The sequence below is a fragment of the Rhinolophus sinicus genome, chromosome 16 (genome assembly GCF_057876585.1).
Source record: "Rhinolophus sinicus isolate RSI-liver-muscle chromosome 16, RSI-T2T, whole genome shotgun sequence".
NCBI classification, from domain to species: domain Eukaryota; kingdom Metazoa; phylum Chordata; class Mammalia; order Chiroptera; family Rhinolophidae; genus Rhinolophus; species Rhinolophus sinicus.
In genome coordinates, this window is record NC_142516.1 from 34424911 (window position 1) to 34447362 (window position 22452).

Genomic DNA, 22452 nt, shown 5'->3' on the forward strand with positions numbered 1-22452 from the left:
AAATGATTTGCAAGTGTTTGGCAAACAATAGCCCTGTGTAGCAATGTGTCAACTTTAGACTCCTAAAACTTCCATGTTTATGAGAACGGAAAACCATGATTTAGCCTGATGCATATGAAGAGCTCCATGTTGCTCTGCGTGTAAATGTTTGAGCCGAAGGACTGAGAAGTGGGGTTTTATGTTCTATAGTCATGAACTTCAGCTGGAGCCTCAGAGAAATGGGCTTAAATCCAGAGGAAAGGATGGAGCCTCTTACAGGTGAAATTTACTTGGTCTCACTATTTTGGTTGCCTTTGGGCTAGTTTCCATGGGCACATGCTTTGCAGCTGGCTGGTCAGTGGCCGCATGGCTCAGGTGCATGCCCCCCAGCCTTGTAAAGAAGTGGGAGTTGGTAAGCAGGCTGCGAGACAAGACAGCCCCTATAAGTAGGTTCAGACTAAAATGAATGTGATCCATCAGTTCTTTCACACAAGACTGTGGAAATCAACTGACTAGCAAGATCACTCATGTCTTTCTGCCTGTGGCTATCTTGGTCTTTGTGATCACAAGACCGTAACCAGAGCACCCCTGTCCTCTTTGGCAGCCCTTAAAGTCCTGGGTTTAGAGATAAAGAATCTGCGAGAAACACATACGAACAAATCACAGGTAAGTTAGACAAGGAGGTAATTTTTAAAAACTGATTTTACAGACTGAGCATGTGTCGTGCAGGGCGGCCTGCGGGGCCTCTGGTCCCGCTCCCCACATAAGAATGCAGGACATGGTGAGGCCGAAAAGGAACACCCACGGAACCATAGGTAGGGGAGTCATGCCACTATAGTCTCGCTGGCGGCTGGATTCACAGACGTGTGACCTGCTGTCTGCTTTCTGCCAACCGACCGACTCTCTCCTCTAATTCCCTCGACTCCCCTCGACTAGACTCCCCAATGTAGCTGCGGCAGTTATATTAGTGGCCAATGGCTCAATGGTTACAGCTGACAGCCAACTAGCCACAGCTGACAGCCATTTACTACCTGAGCCAGCACCTCTCCACGTGAGGTCGAGAGCCTGGAAACTGCTCTCTGGGGCTCTGTTCCCACAGCAGGTAAGTGAAAGATATTTAGAAAGTCAATTCTTTTATTTTAGAGAAGAAGAGTCTGGGTCAAACACTTAAGCTTTCCCAGCTCTTCTGGTGGCTGAGGTGAGACAAGCACCCAGGTCTCCTGGACTCCTACTGGAGGGCACTGCCCCCATCAATCAGTTGACCCAAACAACACACACAAACCTGAAAAGGGTTAGGAGAATTCCTGACACCAAAAACACTGCATCCCTAATCAAAAGAAATATGTCCTGTCCACTTTCCCTTCACCTTGACCTTCAGGCTGCCTTTTGTAACCTCCCTTCCCCTTCAAATATTTCTTTAGAGTTGGGAGGTGATGGTGGGTAGAGAGGCAAGGAGGGAAGACTTCAGGGCATTTTGGAGCTAGAAGAGAAGGTCAAGGACATCCTGTTCCCTGGCCTCCTTTGTAGGTGAACAAAAAAGAAGACTGCTTCCAGAAGTAACTTTCAAATGCAGATTCTTATTCAGCAAAGTCTGGATAGGGCCTAAGATTCTGCATTTTATACCAAAGACCCAGGTGAGGCTAATCCACAGACCACTCTTTTGAATATCAAGGAAATAAATCAAGTGGCTAGCTTTAGGTTATACAACTAGTTAGTGGTTACTCTGCTGACCATAATGAATATTAATTAACTTCAGATGGTTCAGAGTTGTGCAACTTTAAGCAAACTTCTTAAATTCTCTGTGTTATAGGTTCCTCATCTATAAAAAGTAGAGTTTTATGAGATTTGTGACCCCTTTGCCTAGCCAGTGGGGATAGCATCGTCTTCATATAGACAGTTATCACAAGGTAGAGCAGTATACGGGGAAAATTTTGAATTGGGAGCCAGAAGGGTGATTCAGCTATATAACCATATGAAATGCTTTAAGCCTCAGTTTTTCTTCCCTGAAATGAAAGGTTGGCCTTGGTCACCTTTAAGAGGTTTTTTTTTTTTTTTTTTTTTTTTAAAAAAAGACTCTAAATAGAGTTTATTGTTTATAGCAGGCAGTTCTTTAAACAGCTTTCTTTTGGGCAGCTATGAAAATACAGTAAGAGTTAACACTTGCCTTGTGCCAGACACTATTCTAAGAGCTTGACATATGGTAACTCACTTCATCTTTACTACAATCCTATGAAAGAGATACTGTTATCATCTCCACTTGACAGATGAAGAAGCTGAGTCCTAGAGGGGTTCAATGTCATGCAAGTTTTAGTGGAAGAGCCAAGATCCAGGTAATACGGCTTCAGTCTGTGCTGTCACTAACTTAGTTAACAGCAACGGTCTGATTATGAAGAGTTTGTAGTTACAGATCACCTTCTCATGTGTTATTTGAACCAAGGAGCCGTATTCTGAGTTGTCATAATCACCATGGTCACCTCCATCTTACATGTAGAAAACAAAGATGAACATAAATGACAAATGGAGAAGCCAGGATTTATTTCAAGTCTGATTGGGTCCAGAGCTATATCGGTTGTACTGTTCCTGCTCCTCAAACTTGAAGCTCTAGCTATGAAGACCAAATTCACTCTGGGGTGTGGGAAATCTTGGTCTTCTTAGCTGACACAGCCTGGAAGAGATGGAGTCCATGAAGTAATTTCAATAGTTGGTGGCTGGTATTAAAAATTAAAAATAAATTGACTTTCTAAATTGATTTATCATCCACTAAACTTTTTATATGTATTTGTTAAATGTACTAAATAGATGTAGATACTTTTGTGTTTCCTATGTAGACCATTTATAAATAATATATATTTTTTAATTTATAGAAAAAAATTCCTTCTAGTTATAACAGTTCTCCACTTGGAACAAAATGTTCCTAGTTTAAATAAGTATAATGGTTTGGAGTTGTGGTAGCTTTATTTCTGCAGCCTATCAGTGGTCTATTCAATGCCAAGTTCTTGAACAAGAACAGAGACCCATAATTATGCATAATTTCTATGGGAAAATTTGTTCAGCTCCGTTGCTCCACTGGAGGACATAGTTTTCCAAGAACACAAGGGGTGAGGGAGAAAGTGAAGGTGTTTATAGCATTCCAATGACTGGGTGTGTTCTGAAGTTACAGCTTTTACTCAGTCACCCAAGTACCCTAATTTTTGGATGTAACCCCATGTGATCACCACTGGTTCCTTAGTTACAAATTATTCCAACCTGCAGTCACTGCATCCTCACCTGGGCCACAGTACACATAAATCATTGGCTACCTCACAAGGTAAGGAATCTCACAATTAACTTGTTTTTTCAAAAATAGAAAAAAAAAGAATTTGGACATCTAAGGCACTTTTCTGCTTCACAAAGAATTACGTAACCATGTAAGCCTGGTTGGATGTCCCTTTCTGAAAAATGCCCCGAGACCTTTCCTAATACTCTTTTACATGTGTATAACAAATGCCATCTTTACCAAGGCCATCTTTCCATCAGTCTCATTTTGTCCTCACAGGAACCTGGATAAGCAGGTGCTACCCTCTCTTCCGTAGAGGAAGAATTCAGGCTGCCAGCAGCTAGGGGATCACTTGTGGTGCCACTGAGTCGGGACTGCCGTTCAGGCCCTCGGTTTCCTGTCCAGGGCTTTCTGCACTCCACCAAGACCATGATTCTAATCTCCTACGAATGTCCTATGGAAACTCCTGTGTGAAATATGTGCTCTTTTCTAGGTCTGTTTACTTGTGACTCTGGAAAGATTTAAGAGACATTAGTAACTTCTTCTTTTCTTTTCTCAAGTCCCTGTGAAGAAATGACTCTCTGGGCCCTGGAAAGAATCCAAAGCTGTCACTGTGTTTTCCATCTGGCATGTTTTCAAGAATCTCTTCGCTTCTTCCTATAGCCTGGAGGTCGTCCTACAGAACTCCATACAGCGTCCCTGACAGGTTGGTCATGGCGGGAACACAGGCATCAGAACAGCCAGAAAAGGCTTCTGGGACATATGGGCTCCCCCAATCTGTGCAAACTGACTGTCAGACTGGGGTAGGGGCCCCCAGAGAGAATACTTTCCAAAAGTAGATAACTACGTGCTCGTTTCTCATGGAGCTTTTAAACAGTGAATGAATCTAGTGAATTTTAAAAATATAATTCAACCTGTGAAAAAAGAATCAATTTGACTTTCTTGAAACAGTCACAGGTCACACAATTTGAAAAGCCACACTGAAATGAAACGCTGGAACTTCCAAAAGAAGGTTGATGGTGAGTGAGTCTCTGCACTATAGACACTGCACTGTCTCACCCCCCCAAGAACTCTCAGTACCTCAAAGACCCAGCCAGGAAAGACCAATGAGATGGTAGAAGTACCCGCTTCTCAGAGACTTCAGAAAAATCTGTATTTACAAGGAGGCCTGCAGTCCAGGCGGCTGCTCATGTTTTCCTTCTGAAATAAGTCAAGGAAGTGAAACTTTAGAATGATGCAATTACTGTTACCCCAAACTTTAAAAAGCACCTGCAGCCTTCATAGTCCTCCCAAGTTTAAGTAAATCAAAGTGGGAAAGAAAAGGAGACAGCCTTGCTTGGGCATTCGTTCTTGGATGAGCCTAATGGTGAATCAAGTTTTATATATTAAATGTGTGTCTGATAATTTGAGCAGACACTTGGTCCCTCTCCTCCCTACTCCTCTCTTTCCTTTGGTTCGTGCATTAACAACCATTTAAAAAGTATTGGGAGATCTTGTTTAAAGACTCCTCTGGGAGATCCCAAAACTTTGGAACTGAAAGGGGACCTAGCAACCACACCACACCTTTTACAAATGAGGAATGCCAAGAGCCAGGACTTGGAACCTATGTGTGTAGTGTTCGAGTGCTACTCAGAGAGAGCTGAGTCTCCCAGGTGCTGGGGTCCCCTTAGCTGACCCCTCTGCTCTGTCCTCAGGCAGAACATGGCTTTTAGAATCTCTCCACATAAGATTGAGCCCCAAGGAGAGCACTCTGGCACTTAGCCAACTCCAAATTCAGTTGTCCAGGTGACAAGGAAGTTCCCTTCCATGTGTCTTTTCCATTAGGTTCAATGGCACTTGTATTATAATACTTTCCAGTGGCTGTCATAATCAGTTACCACAAACCGTGTGGCTCAAAACAACAAAAATGTATACTTTCACAATTGGAGGGGCCAGAAGTACAAAATCAAGGTGTTGGCAGGATCACACTCCCTCCAGAAGGACGGAAATCTTTCCTTGCGTTTTCCAACTTCTGGTGGCTCTAGGTGTTCCTTGGCTTGTGGGCTGAGTCACTCCAATCTCTGCCTCCATGGTTACATGCCTTCTCCTCCCTGTCTGAGTTGCCTCCTCTTTCTCTTATAAGACACTTGTCATTGGATTTAGGGCTAACTCAGCTAATCCAAGATGATGTTTCTATCTGAAGAGCATCAACTTAATGACATCAGTGAAGACCCTTTTTCCAAACAAGTCACATTCACAGGTTCCAAGGGGTCAGGATGTGGAAGTACCTTTTTGGGTACCCGCTACAGCACTCAATTACGTAAACTCTCAGAAACAGCCCTAAATCCTCAGTGTAAATACAGTAAATTCTGTATTTGCATTTCCCAGGGTGTGTTTCTTGCACCCAGTTTTGAAGAACTATTTCACAAATGAATTTCATAGTGGAATGATTTTGGTAATTTGGTATAAAGTTAAGCAATAAGCAGGGTTTGGGGTTTTGTTTTGTTTTGTATACTTGTGTGTGTGTGTGTTTTGTTTTTTTGGTTTGGTTTCTTTATTTAGGTGTAGGATTCTTCAGGACCTTTAAAAAAGCTGAGGGGCATCATGGCTTTTCAGAAATGGGATAAAGTGCATGGCGTATTCCAGGTAAATATGGTTTTGAACTATTATGTTTTGTGTGGGCTCTCAGAAAGCAAGGCTTAAGACAAGGCTTAAGTGCATGCTTTCCACTGGGGCCTATTAACCAGGGAGCAGAGTGAAGGGATGGGCCCATCACAGACAGGTGAACAGCCAGTGCCAAGTGTGTGCTGGATCTGGACGCCTGCGAGATGTTGGTAGCCTGATCCTATGGGACAGCTCCAATTGCTGGATGACACATGTCCGGGAGCTACCTCCTTGGAGAAGGAGGCGGGCCCCACTTATGTACTGTCTCCTCCACAATGAGCCCACAACATGTTTGCCTTCCCTACTTATGCAGAGGCTGCATGTCCAAGCACTTAGCAGGTCGTCACCACATCCCCTGCCCCTGTGTATGTGCACATGAGCACCTGCAGGAAGCTGGAGAGAACTGTCACAGAAGTGGTCACACCACAGTCACCAGCGTAGGAAACAGCTGAGGCAGAGAAAATGTGAAGCTGTGCTCGTGAGGTGTCTGATGTGCTCGGAGACCACCCTGTGAAGCCAATGCTCCCTGGAAGGCCTTTGGAGAAACCACTTTTTAAAATTAAATTGCCATGATATGTCATTTCATGAATAAGCTAATACACTTGCTTTAATTCTACTTATGCCTTCTGGAATCACCATATACTCCCTCAATTCTATATTTTAAGAGTCATTGTCAACAGTCTGATTTGACAAAATACGTTACTATGCCTCCTTGAAAATTTTAAGTCAGGAGAGAGTTCATTCTTGAAAGAACTATTTATACACACTGCAAAACACACTGCTGGAGCTGATTTAATTTTAACTTTATTTGTATTCATATCAGCTGACTGCAAGCTATGAAAACTGGAAGATTTCTTAGGGTATAGAACATTTCCATACCCTAAGTCCTGCTCATTTGGCTGTGATGGTAAATATCGTCTTACCGATAGAAAAGGGAACAAGAAAACACAGCAGTTTGTTATCTAGCTCAACAGGAGGAAATGAAAAGAAAAGAGAAAAGAAAAGAAAAAGTATTGCCTGGTCCAAATTTTGGGACAGTTACATTAAACAGAAGGCTCAGAAAATGGAAATGTATTCCTTTGAAATGACTGTAATTGGCCAACTGTTGAGGCTGAGAGGAACGTAATGATGGAGAACAAGGCAGGCGAGAGTATTAATTTTCTCTGATGAGGAAGAGTGTATGGTCGCACTTGCAAGGAAAGGTTCAGACATTGCAGAGGAGCCGGTGTTCAAGAGACCTGCTCACTATGTTCTCTGAAATACCTTGTGGAACAGCTCTGTCCCTCCCATCTGTGATGCTCACAGTGGGGCTAAGTGACAAAGAAATACAGCTGTATATTCTTGAAACAGCTGAAGCTTTGTGTCTCTTTGTTACAGAAGCTTGGTCTTACTGTAACCAACAACATAAGAATAATAAAATACCACATCTGGACGGCAGTTGAAAACACTGGATTACATGGTGCTGCAAAAAAGGCTTCAACAGCATATTTAGCCTTTGTTTTCTTAAAAAAGCACAGAAGGAAGTACGCCAGTTTGAAGATGCTGGATTGTAGATACACTGATATTTGTAGTATAATTTTCCATTCTTATCTGCAGGTTTGAAATACACAATAAAAAGACTGAAAGAAAAAAGTGGTAAAGGAAATATATTTGCTATAAATATATAGATATATTTGGTTTTAAGGCAATCTCAACTCTGCCACTCAGTAATATCCCCAGGAATTTTCCTCCTTACTCTGGATTTTGGCTTCTTCTTAAAATACCCCTCCTGATCTCAAGCTAACTATTGGAATCTTTCAGAATTCATGCAACCTTGTTCATTACAAATGGAAAAGACCATTATTTGCCCCCAAGGTAAACCATTGCTTCATCGAACATTTATTCAGATTTTATTATTTGCCAAGTATTAGTAATTCATGATTCCTTAAATGGAAAAGCTCAAAGTTACCCAGACATCTGTAAGTATTTGTATCTCTTTCTCCATAAAGATTGTTTTTTAAAATGCTCACACCCTGTCATTTATGATGCGTGTTGGGCAACTGGCATAGACCTGGTCCCCATTCTTCCTTACCTAAGTCCATGAACATGAGATGTTCACATTTTTTTTTAGTCATTCTCTCCGCTTCAAAAACCTTTTCATTTCTTCTCTACCAGGCCAAGTTTTAATGTTTCTCAAAGCCCTCCAGGGGATCATTTTAGGGAGTCTCCCGAAATGAGATCCACAGACACAGAAGTGACTGGAATGACTTTACTCCATTTACAATGTCATTAAGAGTTAGACTTTCTGATGTCACCTCCAAGCAAGTTCATCGTTCCCTCCTTTGTGTTCCTGTAGCACTCTGTTTGTATCATCAATAGAATACCTTGACATATGTACACGACTGACTATAACACAGTATGATTTCTCTCACACTGGACTTGTTTCATGAGGATAAGGACTCTCAATTATTCACCTTTAAGTTCCAGGCTTCTGGACCATCATCGAGAATTAAGGGAGAGAGAATGCTGGTTGACGATCCGCTATCAATTATCTCCTTCTTCCTTAATAACAGACTCATGTTGGGTATGTCATTATTCTTAGTTTTAAAACTAAGGGTCCTCTCTTCCCTTCCACATTAAACTGGTCAATGTGCAAGTGGATGTTTTCTGATAGGATTTCCAGGAAAAATTTTTAACGGTGGCTCACTCAACTGGGAAAAAAGCATTCTTCTCCCCTTCTTCCCATCTTTTGTCTTTGTGAATGTGATGGTTGATGCACCAGCAGCCATCTGGTGAACATGAGTCAACCTTGAAGATATAAGCCATGTGGTAAGGAGTGTGAGAAGAAACATAAAAAGTGCGGGAAGCTAGGACAATCACGTTGCCACCGTTGTATTACTGGGCTGTCTAGTCCTGGACTTTTTTTTAATGTAAGAGAAAAACACACCTCTATTGTTTTTAAACCACCATCATTTTAGGTTTATATTACTAGTAGCTGAACTTCATTCTAACTGATATCATGCTTGATAAATGTTAACAATCAGAGTAAAGAAATATAATTTTCAGAATAACTTATTCAGCACAGGCAGCCGAAACCAAAGGTAGCAAATCATCAGCCTCAGACTGAATCCAAAAACAAGTCGGGTTTTTATTTTTATGTTTTTAGTGCATTAGTTGCCAACATCAGGAAGCTAGACCATTTCACATAAACATTTGAATTTCTTCTTTTTTAAAATCAGGGAGGTTTAGAAACATTGGGCCCACACTCCTGCCTGGCATAGGTTGATGAATGGTGGCTGCCCCCTTGGTATAGGGCCAAGGGTCTTCATTTCAGCTACATCTCTGCCCTCCTAGCTCCTCTTTACTATGGGAGCTGGGCAATCCCTACAGGTCGTTGAGTGTGTGGCCCAGATCTGACCTAATGCCAAGCCCCCAGCTAGATTTTTAGCCTTAGTTTTCCAGGTTGTTTAATCTGCTCTGATCAAAGGCATCCTGTATCATTAGGTACCCACTTTACTTTGCATAAACACAGCCTAATGAATCCTGGCAGTGGGCAAGTACTTCTGTTATGTAGGGGAAGGGCTAGGATTATATTTGATAAAATGCTTTTAGTGCTCACTTTGGTTAGGTCAGTGTAAAACTGGTTGTGAATCAGACTCTCTCAGGATTTTTTATATAAATTTTTAAAGAAACGCAGCTCCTGAGCTCCACCAGAGATTCTGAACCAAGATTTCCTGAGTGGGCCTAAGAATATGAGGTCAACTGACCTGTGGGCAAAGCTGTGGCAACAGTGGGGCTACGTCATGCCCAGCTGACCGCCACACCAATGTATCGCTGGCACCAATGCCTCATGACTGAGAGACATGCCATCAGGGGCCACTTTTTAATTATCTACCTGTCTATCTATCTATCTATCTATCTATCTATCTATCTATCTATCATCTTTTGTCTATCTATCATCTTTTGTCTATCTATCATCTTTTGTCTATCTATCATCTATCTATCTAGTTCTTTTTAATAGAAGAATAACAAAGAGGAAGAGAAATAAAAAGGGAAGGGAAAGAGAAGGGAATGGTGAAAATAGAAGGAGAAAGAAAGAGGAAAAGAAGCAATCACAAGAAGGTAATTAAACAGGTGGTGAGGAGACACTAAACCAGGTCACAGATAAATGGTCAGAAGCCCCTTTGATGGTTAGCCCAGAGGAGGAAAAAGCACGGAACCCAAGCAGCCACCCCTAAACAACTGAAGTCTCCTGATGTGATTCATTCCACAGGTGTTGATCGAATGACTAACGTATCAAACACTCACCTAAGGTGATAGGATAGATCAGTGAACAAACACGAACAGCTGTGTTCATGTCTAGCTCAGGGCCCCAGGGACCGGCGGACAGTTATCTCACCAACAGGTAAACTTGTGATGTCAGATGGGGTTAAACTTATTCTCTAAGAATCTGAAGTCATATCGATGTTACCTAGACAGAGTCTAAGAAAAATGATTCCTCTTTGTGTTGTAGTCTGAACTGCCTGACAACGCAGTGTAAGGGTGGAGAGACCTCTGTGCTTAACCATCAGTATTTAGGGAAAACCAGGCATGTTGTAGACAGATGCAAGTGTGGGATGTGGGCATTGGGAAGGCGATTTGGTCAAGCCTGCCATGCTTGAAATTTGATCACCTCTTATTTTCTGCCTCCCTTTTGCAATAACCCCTTCCTTCACAAAATTCTCTAGAATCTCTGAGAGTTGACTCCATGGTGTAAGACACTGAGTGGTAAGTAAAAGATTTCCCATATAGCCTTGCAGTGGAGTATTAGGGTAAGTGAACTAGTAGGGTCAGTGATCACCTCTCTCCATGCATTTATCATCATTGTCTAGGTCTTTGGATAAAAATTATGTTTTAAGAAATGTGTATTTACGACAGAATGGTACTGGAAGAAAGGGTGTGGAGTCTGAATACTCAATACAATACCTTTTTGAGTATTCATAGATACTTAAAACAGTATGACAGTCACACATGAGCCATCCAGCACATTGCTGCATTAAACACAAGAGAAACAGAGCATCAGAGAGGGTAGAAACTCCATTTAAGGTCAAAAGTGTCAAAGAGAACATATTTTAGGATGAAAAACAGATATTCAGTCTTCTGCTCATCTTTGTACAAGTTACTATTTCAGCTATAGTGGGAAACTTTTAAACCACTTATGCGGGGATCTTTGGTCAGCAATAAACTTTATGTTCGCAGGGGAAATCTTCTTTCCCTAATCTGATGTTTTATGGCCTAAGTCATGATAACTCATTTTTTCCTAGGAATGTCAGTTTCAAAAGTGTATGGGATTCTATCTGTGTTTCTTTAAAATATGAGACACACACAGAATCCAGAATTTTATATTTCTCCTTAGCAATCTGGTATGAAAATTAAATGAATAAAAAGTTTGACCTTGTAAAAGGGTAATCTCTTTTAATATGGGGGAGAGGGGAAAAAAGGACTGAAACACAGCAAATTCTTCCACACATTCTCATTTTTCAAAGTGCTGAAATTCCCAAACAGTTTGATGATTTATCTACAAGTATTCTCCCCAACAAAAATTTCTCTTCTAGCTTGAAAACAAACCTGAGGAATTCGGGCTTAAAGGAGATCTCTGTCTCTTTGTCTTTTCTTTAGGGGTGTGTGTGTGTGTGTGTGTGTGTGTGTGTGTGTGTGTGTGAGTACTAGAGCGATTCAAGAATTCTGCCATCAAAGACAGGTCAATGGCACATCCCTTAAGACTAAGAGACATTTTGGGGGGAGCAATCTTGCTATTCTAGTAAGACCTGTACCCAGGCTCATCACCCGACCTGAACAAAAGTGATTCATCTGCCTTGGGCTCAGTCCAAACTCTCCATCGGTTATAATGGCCCGCTTGAGTCCTTTCCTCTTCATGGTCGTATTGAATTTCTCCACACCAGAGACAGGTAGTGCAAATCAGAGAAGAAAGGATCCTTTTTGTTAGCTGGAATTTTTCCTTATTTTAAACTTAATGGGAAGCCAAAGCCTCAGGACACATAGTTCAATGTAGCTAGAGAGAGATTTTCCCTTGCTCCTGTAGCCAACAAGACAATGCCTCTAAATCACTTATTTTCTCTTCTCAAAGGGGAACTGATTTTAAATTTTTATGTATTTCTGGTCCCCCAGACAAAAGCCAGATGTGGGAAGAAAGGAAGGTGTTTTGGAGGCTCCCACGGACCCCAAGCACTCCTTAGGAAGTGATTGTTCCCTAGAGAGGAACCAAAGGCACAGCTCCCAGGGTGTCCAGCTGCTCCCAAGGGTGGGAGAAGGGGAGAGGATGACCTGAGAGAACTGAACTACTATACATCTGGGGAGACTGAGTCACAAAGGGGTCAGAGCCTGTGACGTGACAGTCGGGGAAACAGAATGCTTTTCTGGGATAGAATTTGAACTTTAGGTGCTTGATTTCTACAGGCTAGATCTCTGCTCAATCTCATAAAATAAGAAAGGAGTGGTATGTTTGTAAGTGCATGCGGACACACACACACACACACACACACACACACACACACATGCTTTTTTGGTATATATTCTTCACTGGCCTATGCACTGCAAATTAGATTTCAATTCAGAAAATTAAAAATAAATGCCTAAGCATTTCATGCCAAAATATTTCAGATTTCTTCCATTATGGAAGCTGGTTTCCTGGGATGAAAAAATACCATCTCTGAGGATCTCTGGGAACTTTTGCAGTGTGTGCACCAGACCTGAAAATGAAGAGTGGAGCATCACACAGAAAGAAAGAGGTGTTCACACGCTTTAGCAGGAGAGGGGTGGCTTTAGGGAGTTCTGGCACCTTTATTTCAATCACTCTCTACCTGTCACCCTCTTTTTCCTTTCTTTCCCTGTACTTGCACCCAATTTGCATTTTATTTAAAATAAAAATTGGAAATACGGTGACTTCACATCAATAGTGCTAAAGAATTAAAGTCCCCTGAGAACAGTTATCAACTGAATACCACCCATATAAATACCCCAGCTTCCTTCTTCCTCAATTGGGGGTTCCACACTGGCTTCCAGAGTTTCCCAAGGGGGATTAAGCTCCAGAGACCCCCAGTGGAAAGTGATTTAATGACACACTCTCTGTGATTCCTCTCCCACATCAATTCCTACCAGTGTATCCTGCTCTCACCTCCCAACAAACTGCTCACACTTGAATCATTATCTCAGTATCAGCTTCTAAAGGGACCCAAAGTAAAATACATGTATTCTGGGCATTGAAATGTTGGCATGAACCATCAGGTAACAGCCATGTGACCTCAGTTCCCTCGTCCAACAGCACCTGACACAGTTTTCCATTGTCTTCACGAAGACCTAGGTTACATGGCTTTGTTGAGTATTACGTGATCTAGATTTTACAATGATAACTATCACCATTTTACTAGTAAAATGGGTCATCTCGGGTCATCCTCTCCCCTACTCCCACCCTTGGGAGCAGTTGAGGATAAACATATAGACAAGAAAATAATTCTGTAGAACAGGGAGATCAAAATGAGTTTCGTTTCATAAAGGCATTTTGAGAAAGCCAAGAGCTAAGAGAACCATCTTTGCACCTGGCGCTGGCACGTGTGGACTCATCTTTCTCTCGCCTTGCCTTGGTCAGCCCTCCTCTTCAGAGTGTTCCTTCACGTTCTTGCCCTGCTCTGGGGTTTTCACTTCCTTGTTTCAGGATCTCCAATAATCCTCATCACTCCTAATGGCAGTTCTTGGTGTTACCAGCTAAAGTTGGCTATAGCGCTCTTGATGAGCAAGATACTGACTAATGCATTTAATACTATTCATTGATGTCATATTTTTCAAGGATTATTTTTCAGTCCTCACAATACCCTGTGAGGTTATGACTTGCATACTCACCCACTTTCTAACGCTCTCAAAGCCATCTCTGGGAAGGCGAGGTTTTTGCTAAGGACAATGAAGGATCATTGAACCCATTGCTCAAAAACAAGCAGGTGACATGATGAAGGGGCAGGAAGGAAATCCACCCCTTAGAGAAAGAGACCAGTTTACCAATTGCCAATGTCATTCAGGCCATCCTTGTAATAAGTGCAACAAAGTCAGTAACATTGGCAATGACCAGAGACAAAAAGCAACTGTATTTTTTCAGAAAAAAAAAATGTGGTTATTTCAGAGTTGATCAATCAATCAGCAGTCACTGACAATGATAAATTTTTTAAAATATCTACTCTGTTCCAGGAACCACACTAGATAGTCTTATGTTGTCTCTAATACATGCCTCCACCAACACCAACGTTAAAAGAAAAATATTTCCTCCCTTCTTTCCCCTTCTTTCCTTCCTTCCTTCCTTCCTTCCTTCCTTCCTTCCTTCCTTCCTTCCTTCCTTCCTTCCTTCTTGTCTTCCTTCCTTCCCTTCTTCCTTATTTTTCTCCCTCCCTCCCTTCCTTTCTCTATCCCTTCTTCCACAAATGAAACTACTAAGACTGAGAAGTTAGGTTATTTGATCAAGGACACAGCTACACTACAGAGCTGTGATTTGAGCCAGATCTGTCTGATTTCACAGCCCATACTTTGTCATATTCCTTGGAAGATATAAATCTTTGTAGCTTTATAAAGTAGTGCACATATGTCTGGGAAATGCTTTTAAGAAGATGGACATCTAAGCATAGGCTTTTCTGAAATAGAAAGATAAAATTTTTAATGGCTAATTATGAAAACATAAATCACTGGCATTTTTGCATTTGAACTTTTGGGTCATGAATTACAATAGTTATTGAGAACTTACTGAAACAACTGAACTTTAAAAAATAGATATTTCCTCTTCTACGTAGCCCCCTTATAGATTCACTCACTCAGCAAATATTTATTGAACAGATGCTATGAGTGAAGCATCTTATAGTAATTGATTGAAGCATCTTATAGTAATTGATTGATTATTGTCTTGCATCTCTGAGTTGAACTCAGAGTGAAATACTTTGAGTTGAGCCTCTAACAAGGTCTTTGAAAAAGAAGTAGTCGTTTATGAAAGAAATATAGTTTTAAAAGTGTACTATAGCCACATGAGAAGTACATGGCTGTGAATTACCACCTTTACCACCTGCAGAATACAGACAGATGGTTTGACTGAGAGACCCTGTCAGTGTTATACAAATATAGGCCAGTTTCAGTGTTTCCAGTTACTACTAATTATTTTGCCTTGTGAGCCACCATCTACAGAGTAACCAGGAAGCTATATAGTGTAGAGTTATCTAATCACTATTTGGTCATTTATATTTTAAAACTTAACCCAGTTCAGATTAAATTCTGAGACTCAGGGCTTCCTTTCAATTGGCACAGATGAGACCTGAAAGCAGCTCCTAAGATCTGCTTATGACAGAGAAGGCAAGGTCTTTCCCCCACCCGCAGTCTCTCTTTTTTTTTGCTCCCTTGCTACCTCTCTCTCTCCCTCATGTCCTTCTTCCCTATTTTCCTTATCCTGTTCTCTCTCAACCCTGCACTCCCTCAGCACTGACCCCAGACAGCTTCTGCTTCTAATATTTGCCTTGTGGGAGCCTCTCCTTCCCCAGATTTGTTTGCTGCAAGCAGTACTGGGATCTCCTTCTTGAGACTCTGGGCCTGAGGGGTGAATGGTGGAAAGGGTTGCAGTGGAAGGAAACAAACAAAACGAAGCAGACTACCCAGAAGGAAAATTCATTGGAAGGTATTTTAAAACCACAATACACATTATACTTATTTTTTCTGTGTCTTTCCTCCTTATCCTTGAATTTAGGAATCATATCTGTGTTTTACACCATCTTCCCCAGCACAGTGCCTAGCTTAAATTGGGCATTCAATCAACGTTTGTTGAATGGATGAAATTCAGTGTGAAATGTCAGTATATAGTGTGAGATAAACCAGCGCAGGTTTCCTTAAGAAAGTGAGTCCTGTCCCAGATCTTGATGAAAGTGTATGATAAGTAAGGGGGAAAAAGTAAATGAACAGAGCAGAACTTCCTGCTTTCAATTACAAAGTACTGAGCCCCAGTGATGCAGCAGGTATTACTGCTCGTGTTCAGTTAGACACAGTAAAGAATAGGGAACGTTCTCTGTCCTGAGCTGCTCCTAGACTAATAAGAGAGGCAACGCAATGAATCAGAGTGGGATTTTTTTTTTTAACTTGCCCAAATCCTAAAATAAAGATAAGATGTTATAATGTTATAATAAAAGTAATGAGATTGAGACACGCAGGTATCAGACTTTGTGATCAAGAATAAAATTCCATCAGCAATCTGGGAAACACAGAGAGGAAGCCTTCTCCCCAGTCACAATGAGGCCAGGAAAGCTACTGATGGTGCCTTCAGCACCCACATAAGGGACTAACGTGATATGTAGCTTTTCTCATCTAGAAAGATTATCTAATAGCTGGACTTGTATCAATTTGCAAGGCTGCTGTGGCGACAGAGTCCCAGAGAGCAGTTTCCAGGCTCTCGGCCTCACGTGGAAAAGTGCTGGCTCAGTTATTAGATGGCCATCAGCTGTAATCAGATGACCATCCTCTGTGGCTGGGTGGCCATCAGTTGTTACCAATTAGCCATTAGCCACTGATGTAACTGCCATGGCTACTCTAGGGGACTGGTTGGCAGAGAAGCGGATGGCAGATTGCGGCTAGCCAGTGTGGTTAGCAAGCGGATTGCAGCTAGCAAGTGGGGTCAGCAAGCACGGATGGTGGATTGCGGATTGTGTTGATCCTAGTTCCTGGGTCTCGCCTGGCCACCAGCGAGACTGGGGTGTAGGAAGACCCCTGTTGGGGTACTGGCGGATGTTTGCTTTTGTGTCTCGACCAGCTGCCTTCGAGAATATAGTGGTACAACTCTCCTATCTATGGCTCTGTTGTTCCTTTTTGGCCTCACCATGTCCTGTGTTTTTGTGCGGGGAACAGGACCAGAGACCCTGCATTACAGCTGCTATCAAATTATGGAATTCTCTGTGCCCATTTAGAAACATTACAAAAGACAGTATAAAAACTTTTTACTATTGTGTAATGTCCATTGATACTTCTCCTTGGAATAATTTGATTTTTCAGTAGGTTAACGTCAGAATTAGTGAAATCAAGTAGTTTTGCTTCAACTCACTGCTCACTCTCTATATCAACTGACATTCTGCTGGGGACGGAATAAGTGGCATAGGTAGAAATCGCTGCTGCTGGACAAAACTCTACACCTCATGGGAACTGCTGTGAAGCTTTTGCCTCTGACATAAGACTTGGACTCTAAAAGGTTTCTCTCCATTAAAACACAGCAACAAAACAGAAATAAAGGAAACGTTAGATGTCAGCATAAAACAAGGGTCCTTAGGTCAGTGATGTTCAATAGAGTAGCTACTAGTCACGTGTGGCTATGGAGCACTTGAACTGTGTCCTGTCCAAATGGAGATGTGCTGCAAGTGTAAAACACACTGGATTTCAAAGACATCATTCCACAAAGAAGGTAAACTATCTCATTAATAATGTTTAATATTGATTACAGGTTGAAGTAATAATATTTTGGATTCACTGGATTAAATATATTACTAAATTAACTTCACCTATTTTTTCTTCCTTTTTAAAATGTGGCTACTAAGAAATTTAAAGCTACATATGTAGTTAGCACTGTTATCTATTTTTCAGCATTACTTTGACTGTGATGTTAGGAACATTTTCTCCTTCTCTTCTTCTTCTTCTTCTTCAAGAGGAATCGGGAACGTTTTCTATTAAGAGCAACTGACCTGCTTTGAAAGAAAATTACAACCACGTGGGAATATAAAAGAAACAATTCTGTTTTCTTATGTTTTGTTTTTATAAAAGAAAAGAGATCTGAAATGTCATGCTCAACTGATTTTAAAATTAAGAACAGGGAATACAAAGTTTTTTTTTAATTGACTAAATACTAAAAATCCACTTCAATTAATGTAATGGCTGATTGAGGGAAGGGAGAGGAGGAGAGAAATGGAACTGGCGGAGAGGGGTTATGGGGTTGGGGAGGAAGAGCCTTGTCTTCTCTCAGAGTCTTAACTTTATACTCATATTTCTAAAAATCCTGAAGGAGAAACGATATGCATATGAGACAAACAAATATCTTCTTGTACTCCATGCCAATTATCCATGCTAATTATGGTTATTCAGATGGAGTACCCCAAATTAGGGGACTGCACCAAAGTCTACTATAAATTTTCCCTCTGTTGTACACCTGCTTTACCAAGAATAACAAAAGACTCCCTCCTTTGAGCACAAAATGTTTTTGTTTTTTTCCATTCAGAAACAAAGGTGTTATTGGGGGAGGAGGAGGAATAGTTGCAGAGTCTGTTTGGCTTTACCCCAGCACAACCTGTTTGATTTGATAGTCTCTCTGCCTATAGAGACTTCCCCAGAAAGCAGTAACTATAGAAATGAAATACCAACCTGACCTTCCCTGCTGTACCTGCCGAGTTCTGTCTGTCATGGAAGCTCCTGGGCCCCCAGCTTTGGAAGAGGTTTCCTTAGGCACAGCTTTCGTGCATTCCAGCTCAGGGCAAAAGAGAGGAAGCAGTGGTCTTAGGCTCCCTGGTTCAATTTTTCTTTCCCCATCTGCAGACTCAGCAGTGGAGATCAGGGCAATGCTGAGGGGTAGGCAATTACTGCCAGCTCTCTCTTATTGTCCCCATTGCTAGACATTGCAACCCAATGGTGCAAGGTCCAAAAACAATTGATAAAAGTTGTTGTCAGAGGCCTTGGGCAATGGTTTCCACTCCCACCACTAACACAGAGACCAGGAAAGGAATTGGAAAGCATCTGCTTAATTTCAACACTCTTACTGCTGCTATATATAAACAACGCTTTAAATTTAGGTATTTTACAAAGCAAAGTAAAACAACAACCACAAAAGCAAATAAGGAAATCATTGACTTTTGAGATGAAATTGACTCGTGTGGTTTATCCAACGTCACTTTTTGAAGATGAGAGAACTACCGTAGTAAGGGGCTGAGTGACTTTTCCATGCCACATCACCATTTGGGATGAAACTTCTCTTAGTGAAGTTCCTTTAGTCTCTCATTGCTCTCCAGGTGTCCCATGGACACTCCATGTAGTTTGGGAAGTGTGGGAAGGGTGGGAAATTCTGGAAATCTATGTTCTGTCTATGAATATCCTTAGCTTCCTGCCCTACAAGTCCCAGCAAGATCATTTTACCCTGAAGATAAACTGATTACAGGCCCTGTCAGGCCAAACCAACTTACCAGGATCGACCTCTTTTTAATTCCTTTTCTAAGAATCTGAACTGCTACCCACATCATGCTAAATATTTGCTATACTAGATTTCACTTGTGAATTATTCTCTTACAATGTGAGTTGGATGCTTAAATAGTCAGTTAAATTGGTCCCCAAACCTGTTTATGTCAGTTGTCCTTATTATTATTATAACTATCTAATTTAATTAGATATAACATAAATCATTGGCAAGTGAATTTAGAAAGATAATTTTCTCTATAAAATTAAGGTAAATGCTTTGAACAGTTATAAGAGAACTGCAAAGTTTAAAGGAAAAGCAAAAAACAAAACATTAAAAATCTGCAGAGATTCTGTTCTCTGATAGTTTCATTGGTTTTGACTTCAGATCTTGCTCCCTTTATGAAAAAGTTAAAACTGGATATGATAGAATATGTGTTATTATTGTGGCTCATGTATGAAAGACAATGCAAAACTCCAACCAGCTGTTCTCAACTCAAAGAATAATCCTTGGTCCTATATCAAATATTAGCAAATAAATGTAAATATAGATGTTTTGAGTTGAAGTAAATTATGCAAAGAATGCATCATTTTTTAGTGATTCAATAATAAATGACTTTTCTGATTGACCTACTGCTATTTGTCATATCACAGAGATAAGAAGAAGCTTTCTACTGTAAAAATTAGAATGGGAAAGGGCATATATGTATTGCATAGAATAAAATGTTATTATCTTTTGCAACTCCTACATGACAAAGGCAATCATTTTTATTGTTAGAAACTTTAAAGTATTTTCCCATACTTGCTCTCCTTAGGCCTTTTAAGAACTTATAGCAGAACATAAGTTTTGCTTTACCTGTTAAGGGCTTGTTTTCTTGTTCCTTTTCTCAAGACCAACCTATGTGCTTGTAATATATAAAATCTCTGCTAACTGCCAGAAGGCAGAGGCAGTTCACGTTCAAACCACCCTTCTGCTATAGCAGCCAGGAGAGTTTTCTTTCTTCTCATTTATTTTTTGGTAATCTTATTCTAGGACCCTTGACACACACACACGCGCATGCACGTGGAAAAAAAACAAAGGTAGTAAAACATAATTAGCTGATCAACTGGTGCTTGAAGACAGAGTTCAGAGTCAGGGGCAAACACATTCAAACATTATTTTCAGTTAGGCTAACTGAATCCTGGGCCAAAGTTCCCTGATCTCTCCTTATGGGGACCCTCCACATCATAGGAAAGTAATCATTCTTTCTCAGACAAAACTAGGTCCCTGTGACCCTTCAGCAAGATGCCGTACTAAAAAAAAGTCCGACATTCCCCCAAAAGTATTTTAAAGCTTTACGGAAGTCTCTCAAAGTCAGTAGAACATGAAAACCTTCTCTCTGGTCTTCTCAAAGCCCCATTCATCACAATAAGAAAATCATCCATCTACCACCTCTCCCTTATCACTACTCCCAACCCAAGCACTCAACCCAGGCCTGTCTGCTTCTCTCTCCTACCCTTTTTACTAGCTCTGATTAAGAATCCCTTGTTTTCTCATCTACTAGTGACTTTTTACCCTTTCCATTGTAAATCAAGCAAGTCAAGATGGATACCTTTCAACTAATCCACCCATTTCCCAAATCTGCATAACAAGGTGAGGGAATAGACATTACTTGCCTTAGGTGCAAAAAGCTGGACTTTTAATCCTTTATGATAATTGGGGTTAATTTCTGTATCATTTACATGAAGGGCCCTGAATCTGACATTTGTTAAACTCCTCTCACTTAACTCTTGACAACAATCAAAACTACTATTTTCTGTGTGATCTTGAGCAAGTCACATACCCTCCCCAAATGTGAATTTCCTCTGCCTCAAATAGAGAAAATTAAAACCCCTCATAGACTGTGAAGATTAAATGAGATGCTAATTTGCAGAGGGCTTTACATTGCAGAAGCACTTTCTCATGTAGTAAATCCATGGAATGGCAAATACAAGCCCTCCTAAGAGGAATTACGACTCACTGGAAGTCATGTTTTGAAATATTCTCTGAGACAGGCTCATGGAATTGCGTAAAACTACCCAAGTTGGAGACAATAATTCAGCCTGAACTATTTTCAAATATTAAATGATAAAAGTTTTAAAGGTGAAATCATGACTCTATGTAAAATTAAAATGAACACATGGCTAAGATTTTTATGTAACAATTAATGAGGGAACCAGTAAGATGTTACAACCAGTTTAAAGGAAAATCTAAAGTGTGGACACATATGGCACTGTTAAAGTAATTAAACAGGAGGCCATTAGACTGAGGTGGCTCTCAGGCCTTGGCAGCCTGTGCAAGCAAACCAGAACCTAAGCCAGAGTCAATTCCTATAAATACTTCAAACTTAAGAAATCGAAACTGAAGAACAACCAATCACAAATAGCCAATTAGGCCTTCCCAAATAAGGCAAACACTTAAGCTATAGCCAATCGAATAATTTCCTTTGCTTTGTTTCTGAGTCTTCTCTATAAAAGTCTTTCCCTTCGCTCCTGCCAGTGGAGTCCCTTGAACAACTTTCAGTTGGAATCGATGTTTGCTCAAATAAACTCATAGATTTTAATGTGCCTCAGCTTGTCTTTTAACAGTTCATAGGGGGTCAGGAATGGCCAAAATAAATCTGTTTAATGGTTGTAAAACTGACTCCCTCTGTGGTGGGAAGGTGGGGAGATAAATCAATTGTGCATCCACTAGACACAATATGGTCAGTTCTCATTATTTGCTGATTCAGCATTTGTGAATTCACCTACGTACATGCTAAAATACATGGGTTAGAAAAGCTTCATTCAGGCATAAGTTATAATTCTGTTGGCCATGAATTAAATGTTAATGAAACAACAATGTATATTAAAGAAGGTGTCTTTAAACATAAACACACATAAAATGAATTTATGTGTTGATTGGTGAATGAAAATGTTGTGACCAGAGGCTTGCAGGAGCCTACTTAACCCTATATTTTCCCTAAAAGCAATGGTTTGGTATTCGCTAATTCAGTGTTCACAGCAAGTTTATAAACCATAACTACTATGAATAGTGAGACTTGACTGTATTTGTCTTTGGACAAGAACCATTTGCATTAGCATCAATTATCTACAACTTACAATGTTGTAAAACAGCTCAAAGACAATAAAAGTTGTAGATAACCCAGAAAGCTACTTTAGACAGGACACCCAGTAATCTTTTTTGTCTGTTTCAAAATCTTTCACAATTTTTTCCTGACATGGGAAAAATCAGCTGCTTCAGTTGTTTCAATTAAGCAAGAATAAACAGTGGTTGTCATACAAAGAAATAAGTTCTTTTAAAATTTCCACTTGCCTACTAAAACCTCATTCTCTAGCAATGTGACTCCACTCATTGCAGCCCC